Source organism: Tenrec ecaudatus, chromosome 8 (assembly GCF_050624435.1).
Source record: "Tenrec ecaudatus isolate mTenEca1 chromosome 8, mTenEca1.hap1, whole genome shotgun sequence".
NCBI classification, from domain to species: Eukaryota; Metazoa; Chordata; class Mammalia; order Afrosoricida; family Tenrecidae; genus Tenrec; species Tenrec ecaudatus.
Window position 1 is genome coordinate 27364823 of NC_134537.1, and position 7826 is coordinate 27372648.

Consider the following 7826-nt stretch of genomic DNA (forward strand, 5'->3'; position numbering starts at 1 on the left):
AAATTTCACACACAAACTATACAAAGAATGGTGCGATGGCAGCTTGGGCGCCTGTATTCCCTTGGAGCTGAATAAACATTGGATACACACACACACACACACACACACACACACGCACATGCCTCACGATGAGAAAGAACAGCATGGAATGCAGGGACAAAGAGAAGGTGGTGTATGGTGGTTTTCCTGACTCCAAAGATCCTGTATTTTAGGCAGCGTATCCTCTCACCCTCAATTCCATCCCAGCCCCAACTTTATGTGTGAAGACACATCCTGGAAAGGAAGGTCCCAACACTGGGCTGGAAGGTGGCATGACAGGGACCGTGTCATCAGAACCTCGCTCAGCTGGCCCAGGTCACATGAAGTGCTGAGCGAACATTTATCAAATGAAGCATTGATGCGGCGATTCCCATCCCCTCCCTCCATGGCTCCTGCAAACGACCCCTTTCTTCATGTGCTGCGAGTGTACCATCACCTACACGATAACTCTCCCTCTCGGCCAGGCACACCTTAGAAAAAAGGAGGTCTTTTTTTTCCCCAATTATTTTATTGGGGGCTCGTATAATTCTTATCACAATGCATCCATCCATCCATTGTGTCAAGCACATTTGTACATTTGTTGCCATCATCGTTCTCAAAAAGTTTCCTTTCTACTTGAGCCCTTGATATCAGCGCCTCATTTTCCCCCCTTCCTCCCTGGTCCCCCACCCCTCATGAACCCTTGATAATTTATAAATTATTATTATTTTGTCATATCTTACACTGTCCGATGTCTCCCTTCACCCACTTTTCTGCTGTCCGCCCCCAGGGAGGAGATTATATGTAGAGCCTTGTGATCGGTTCCCCGTTCCTACCCCACCTTCAAAGGAAGGTCTTTTGGGGAAGAATGACTGCTGCTGGCTCCTTGCCACAGAAGAAAAACCTGGGTTGGAGGCTTTGGAAGTGGTTTTTAAAAGCTGAGAATTGAAAATATATTCACAGCTGTTGGCATGTCTAATTAGTCTCCATGAAAGCACTTGTGAATTGATTCGTTTTCTTCATTCGTATCTTAAGCATTTCCAAAGCAGTTTTGTTAAAAGGAGATGAACGGGGGCTGTAATGATTTCATCGTCACTGCCACTGATGTCTTGTTAGTTCCCTGACCGACATCGCTGCGTCTGATACTTCTTGTTTGGCCTTTTTTGGTGGTCTTGTACCCCATAGGCATGCCCTACTATCTCTTCAGTTAGATTGCCTTGAGACACGGCAGGCGCTTTTTGAAACTCTTATTTGCTCCCAGAGGAAAGAAACCGGCAGTAGGCGTTGCTGCCATTGCCGCACGGCTAGGCAGGACAATGTAGTGCCGAGGACACTCCACACTCTTGGATCCATGCCTGCTCTCCAGGCTGCACACGAGCAGGGGACTGAGCACACTGAGTTTCCAACAAGCTTCTCTCAGGTCCTTGCTGTCGTGAGTCAGTGTCTCTTCTCAGGTGGTCAAGAACAATCACTGTTTTCTCACTTAACTCTGTGCCCCCTAGGAACAGGATCCCTTAGTTGGGATGTAGACTAAGCGGTAGTCACAGAGTCTCCAGAATGTTCGGGGTTTCAAAATGGAAGACGTTCCACTCCCCAACTCCCCTTCTATCTTTCAGCAGCTCCAAGGTCAGTGTTCCAGGACAGGTAGACATCTTCAAGGACCAAAGTGACTTCCGTGGCGTGGCTTTGCCATAGCCTGGGGAATTGTCGCCTGCATGGTAGAGGCTGACTCAGCTGCACATCATTATTGCAGCATGGGAGGAGTCCATGGCCAACAGCTTCACCTCTAAGAAGATCGGAAGTCACAAACATCACTGTTACATCTCATTGGCTAGAGCAGCCATTCTCAACCTGTGGGTCGCGACCCCTTTGGAGGGTGGAACGACTCATTCACGGGGGACGCCGGATTCCTAACAGTAGCAAACTTACAGTGATGAAGTAGCAACGAAAATAATTTTATGGTTGAGGGTCACCACCACACGAGGAACTCTATTAAAGGGCCGTGGCATTAGGAAGGTTGAAACCACTGGGCTGGAGCTTAGTGAAGCGGCCACACTCACGCCACAAAAGCAGGCAAGTAAGGTTTCCGCACAGTGGCCTGGCCCTTCTGGGAAACAGACACTTGGAGAGTAGAGGTAGAGGCAAACGATTTAACTTTGTTTTGTTTTTTTAACTAAAAAGAGGAGATTGGATCGTAGGGCTGGCCTTCACGTATGCCCTGTGTTATTCTTCTGAGCCACTACAAACAATGTTTTGCTAATTTTCCTGTTTATTGTTTCTCCCTTGTGGAACAACAATGGGCTGAGGGCCGGATGTGTGATTTACCCCCTATGTAAACGCCATGACACCTGCCAAAATATTTCATGCACAGAAAGTATACAAGAAAATCTATACACAGGATTTATCTATAGATTGTTTAGGACTGCTGATGAAGTGCCCTGCCCAGCCCCTTGGCACAGTGCTCCGCTCGATCTGATTATTACTTGGGTGGTGAGTGCTACGTGCAGCACCAACTGAAGAGACGAGATCATGGAGCTACCAGCTGCTCCTCAGGAGAAAGACAGGGCTTTGGGTCCCATAAACAGTTCCAGTCTGGGAAACTCACCGGGCCAGTTGTACCCTGTCCTATAGAGTTGTTATGGGTGGCCGTTGACTCAATGGCAGTGAGTCTATAGACTACCTATCTGAACGTAGGAAGTAGTAAACATTTTAAATATCTATAAGTCAATGGTATATTGGGGCAGATGAATTACCATTGGGTAAAAGGGCTGAGCGGTCAAGTGTTCAGCTGGTTACCAGCAAGTCCACAGGGAAACGCCCTGCTGATCTGCTCTGTCAAGATTACAACCCCAACACCCTTCGGGCGCAGTTCTGCTCTGGCCCAGGGTGCTGCCGCCAGTGCCACGGCCCCAACAGCAACAGCATATGGCTCATTAAAAACCCGAGGCCACGTCGACTCAGTGTTAATCTTACCCACCCTGAGCGCCCCTTCTTCATCTGCCGTCCTTGTCTGCCACCAGTCCTCGTCGTCTTCCCTGTTGTACACTGGATCTGGGGCCCTGTCCAGCACCCTCTTGGCTCCCCCGGGGAGGGCCAGTGCCGCCCCCTCCTCATTGTAACGACCCCCAGCCCCCCCAGCCACAAGGCCCAGGCCGTCCGCGGGAGAGGGAGAGGAGAGGCTGAAGAGCGAGGCAGGGTGAGCCGGGACTGCCGCCTAAAGACAGGGTGTGTGCGGAAGGACAAGCCTTTATTCCCTGGACAAACATACCAACTTGCCAGCGACATGCAGACGTGAGAACTGGCGAGAGTCCGGACCAGGAAGAGGAACCCCCGGACTCACAGCCCAGTGTGCGTGAGGGTTCTTCCTGCGCCGCAGTGCCAGGCGCATTGTCGTGACTCTATCTTTCTCCAAGGGATTGGACATTTCCCCCTAAGGGATCTATGGTTAAGTAGCGGTCGTTTTCTCTGCTAAAGGCCCGCTCTTCCCTCTGCGGGTCAACAGAGAGCAGCACGGAGCACCCGCTAAAGGCAGCCTGAAATCCCTCTGCACCTCGGGGGGCCCAGTGGTGGGTGGGGCATCCTTTTGTTCCCTGGTACAGGCACGGGAGGTGCTGACCATCCTGCTGTGTGGAGGGCAGTCTGTGCAGGGAGGACTCTTCTTGTGCCAATGCCAGCTAACTTCTCCACTATTGCTTTCCAAACTCAAGTACAACACACTTGGCTGCTGTCTCCTTATCGCTCATACTGGTCCTGGGTTGGAGTCACTGCCCCTAAGCTCCTTCATACCAGGACTGGCTTTCTTCATCGTTGCATTGCCACTTGTGAAATTCACCTGTAATGTTTCGTCATAGGGGGATTGAAGACCTCCCGAAGGATGCGCCAGCAGTAGTTTGAATGAGACAGTCGGGTCAGTTTGCAATGACTTAGGGTTTGGATAGGTACATTGTAGTTAATTCCGTCTTCGTGGACCTTAATTTTCTCACATAGAAAATGGGACTAACACCTGTCCTACTTCAGAGTCCATTGTGAGCTGTGAATTGTGGTGGAAGACTGGGGATCAGGCGTGTTCCAGATCATGATTTCTGGAATTTAGTTATTGAAAGTCCAAAATAACTCAATTATTTTTAAAAGTGATTCCAACACAAAAGGCATTAAAACATATGATACATTAAAAAATAACAAAAGGTAGGTATGTATTAAATGTATATATATCACAGTGAAGTAATTTTTAAAACATTTTTGTACCACAACCCCACAGTAAGTAAAAATACCACACTCATAAAAAACAGCAGTTTCCTGAAATAATATACTTAATGCCACCCAACTAGATGCATTTTTACTCTCTTCTATTTTTATTTAATCTTTTTAATATCATTTTATTAGGAATTCATACAACTCTTATCACAATCCACACATACATAAATTGTGTAAAGCACATCTGTACATTCATTGCCCTCATCAGCTCCTCATTTTCCCCTCCCTCCGTGTTCCCCCCTCTCTCATGAGCCCTTGATAATTTATAAATTATTATTTTGTCATATCTTGGCCTGTCCGACGTCTCCCTTGACCTTCTTTTCTGTTGTCTGTCCCCCTGGGAGGAGGTCTATATGTAGATCCTTGAAATTGATTCCCTTTTTCTAACCCACCCTCCCAGTATGGCCACTCACACCACTGGTCCTGAAGGGGTCATCCGCCCTGGATTCCCTGTGTTTCCAGTTCCTATCTGTACCAGTGTACATCCTCTGGTCTAGCCAGATTTGTAGGGTAGGATTGGGATCATGATAGTGGGGGACAGGAAGGAAGGGAGCATTTAAGACCTAGAGGAAAGTTGTATGTTCCATCGTTGCTACATTGCACCCTGACTGGCTCGTCGACTCCCCAAGACCCTTCTGTAAGGGGATGTCCAGTGGCCTACAAGTGGGCTTTGGGTCTCCACTCTGCACTCCCCTCCCCCCATTCATAATGATATGATTTTTTTGTTCTGATGATGCCTGATACTTGATCCTTTCCGCATCTCATGATCACGCAGGCTGGTGTACTTCTTCCATGTGGGCTTTGTTGCTTCTGAGCTAGATGACTGCTTGTTTACCTTCAAGCCTTTAAGACCCCAGATGCGAGCACCATCAGCTTTCTTCACCACATTTGCTTATGCACCCGCTTTGTCTTCAGTGATTGTGCCAGGAAGGTGAGAATCATAGAATGCCAATTTAATAAAAGTAAGTATTTTTGCATTGAGGGAGTACTTGAATGGAGGCCCAATGTCCTTCTGCTACTTTAATACTAAATCTATAAATATATGCATATAGATCTATTTCCCCATCCTCATATATAAATATATTTACATATGTACATGCCTTTATTTAGACCTCTATAAATGCCCTTTGCCTCCTAGTTCTTTCCTCTATTTCTTTTGACTTTCTGCTTCTCCCACTATCATGCTCAGTCTTCATTTGGATTTCAGTAATTCCTCTTGGTTACATTACCCTTGATCACATCCTACCAGGCCTCCTACACCCTCCTCACCACCAATTTGGATCACTTGTTGATCCCTTGTCCCTGGGTTTGTTAACACCACTACCTTTCCCCCACCTCCCCCTCTCCCATGTCCCCCCAGAACTGTCAGTCCCATGGTTTTCTCCTCCAGACCTGTGGAGATAATAACATGCACAAAAACAAGACAGAGCAAAACCAAGCAACAATATACAACAAAACAACAATAACAAACCAATGACAAAAAAAAACACAAGAAAGAAAAGCTTGTAGTTAGTTCAAGGACTGTTTGTTGGCCTTTAGGAGTATTTTCCAGTCCAGTCTGTTAGGGCACCACGCCTTGGCTCCTAAGTCCACCTTCAGCATTCCCTGGGGACCTTGCCGCTCCATTCCCTTGCTGTTCGTTTGCACCCCCTTAGTGTTTTGCTTTGGTGTGGTGGGATCAGATCGGGTGCAATTCCCACACTGTCTCCAGTGTTTTCCTCCGTAGGGTTAAGGGTCAGTGAGGGATGTCGTGTCTCATAGTGGGGCTGGCCACGTGATCCTCTCTTTGGACTGGCTGCTCTAATCAGGAGCATTGTCCTCAAAGCTTGGTGGGCCAGGATGTGCACCACCCTCTCCTCCTCCCCCTTCATCTGCTCCCGTGTGCTCCAATCAGATATGTCCCTCTCCTGGAGCTGCAGATTCAGTGCCGTTCCTTTGAAATAACTTTTTCTGGGGGGAGGGGCAAGTGTCCACATAGTAGTTGGAATTGGGGCCGGCCCCTCAGAACTCTCCACTGGTTCCCTTCTCCACGCCAGCATGTTGCATTCACATCTTGGAGCACTTTGTTGAAGTCTGGCCCCTCTTTCCCTGGGAAGATATAAACAATACCCTCCCATTGGGTGGGTTAGTGCCCTGTGCCCTTGCTGCCCATTTCTTTTTTATTTATTTATTTATTTTTCTTTTCCCCACCTCCTTTTTAGTTGGCTACCATATGTATCCCTGGATTTGGTCTGGTCCCTACCATACTAGCTGGTTCTCACCCCAGGAATGTTTGTATACAGTAACATTTTCCCTATGTCCCTTTTGCAATTTTTTTTGAAAGCTTACCTCAGCGGACTCATGTTTCACTTGTCCTTTTGTGCTTGGTTTACTTCGCTTAGCATGATTTTCTCCAGTTCTTCTCATGCAGCGATGTGCTTCATATATTCATCACTGCTTTTTAGCGATGCGTAGTACTCCATTGAATGTTTCTACCACAGCTTTTTAATCCACTCCTCAGTGGATGGAAATTTGGGTTGTTTCCAACTCCTTGCAATTGTGAACTGTGCCGCAATGAATATTGGAGCACAGACGTCTGGCCTTGGTTTGTTTCTTGCCGCTTCTGGCTATATGCCCAGTAGGGGGATTGCTGGGTCGGATGGTAACTTGATTTCCATTTGTTTTAGATGTTGCCAGATTGATTTCCATAGTGGCTGTACATACTTACAGGTCCACCAGCAGTGGATGAGAGTTCCTGTCTCCCCACAGCCCCTCCAACACTTGTTGCTTTCTGATTTTTTGAATTGGGCTACCTTTGACGGTGTTAGGTGTTACCTCATTGTTTTAATTTGCATTTTTCTTATGGCTAAAGATCGGGAACATTTTCTCATATGTTTGTTGGTCATTCAGATTTTTGCCCCGGTGAAACTTCTGTTCAGGTCCTTTGCCCACCTCCTCAGTGGGCAATTAGATTTTTTCTTATTGTAAGCTAGCAGAGTATTGCAGATTTTAGTAATAAGGACTTTGATGTGTCGTTGCCAAAGATGTTTTCCAGTCCGTGGACTCTTATTACTCTCTTGGTGAATTCTTTCGATGTACACAGGTGTTTTATCTTCAGTATATCCCATTTGTCAATTTGTGCCTCCTCTGTGTTTGCATCCTTCCCTATTTCTGATAGCCTATGTGTTCCCTGTGCCAAAGTTATCAAGTGGTTTCCCAATTCCCTCATTGATAGCCCTAATAGTTTGGAGTTTAACTTCAAGGTCTGTGATCCACCTTGAGTTTATTCTTATACATAGAGTGAGATAAGGGTCTTGCTTCATTTTTCTGCAGGTAAATATCCATTATTTCTAGCACCACATGTTAAAGAGGGCATCTGTTTCCCATTGGGTATTTTTTGGGCCCTTATCAAAATCAGTTGTCTGTGTGCTGATGATTTTATTTCTGGGTTTTCAGTTCTTTTCCATTGGTCCAAGTATCTGTCATTGTACTAATACCATGTGGTTTTGACAACTGTGGCTGTATAGTATATGCTAAAATCAGGTAAAGCAAGCCCTCTCACTGTGTCCTTCTTC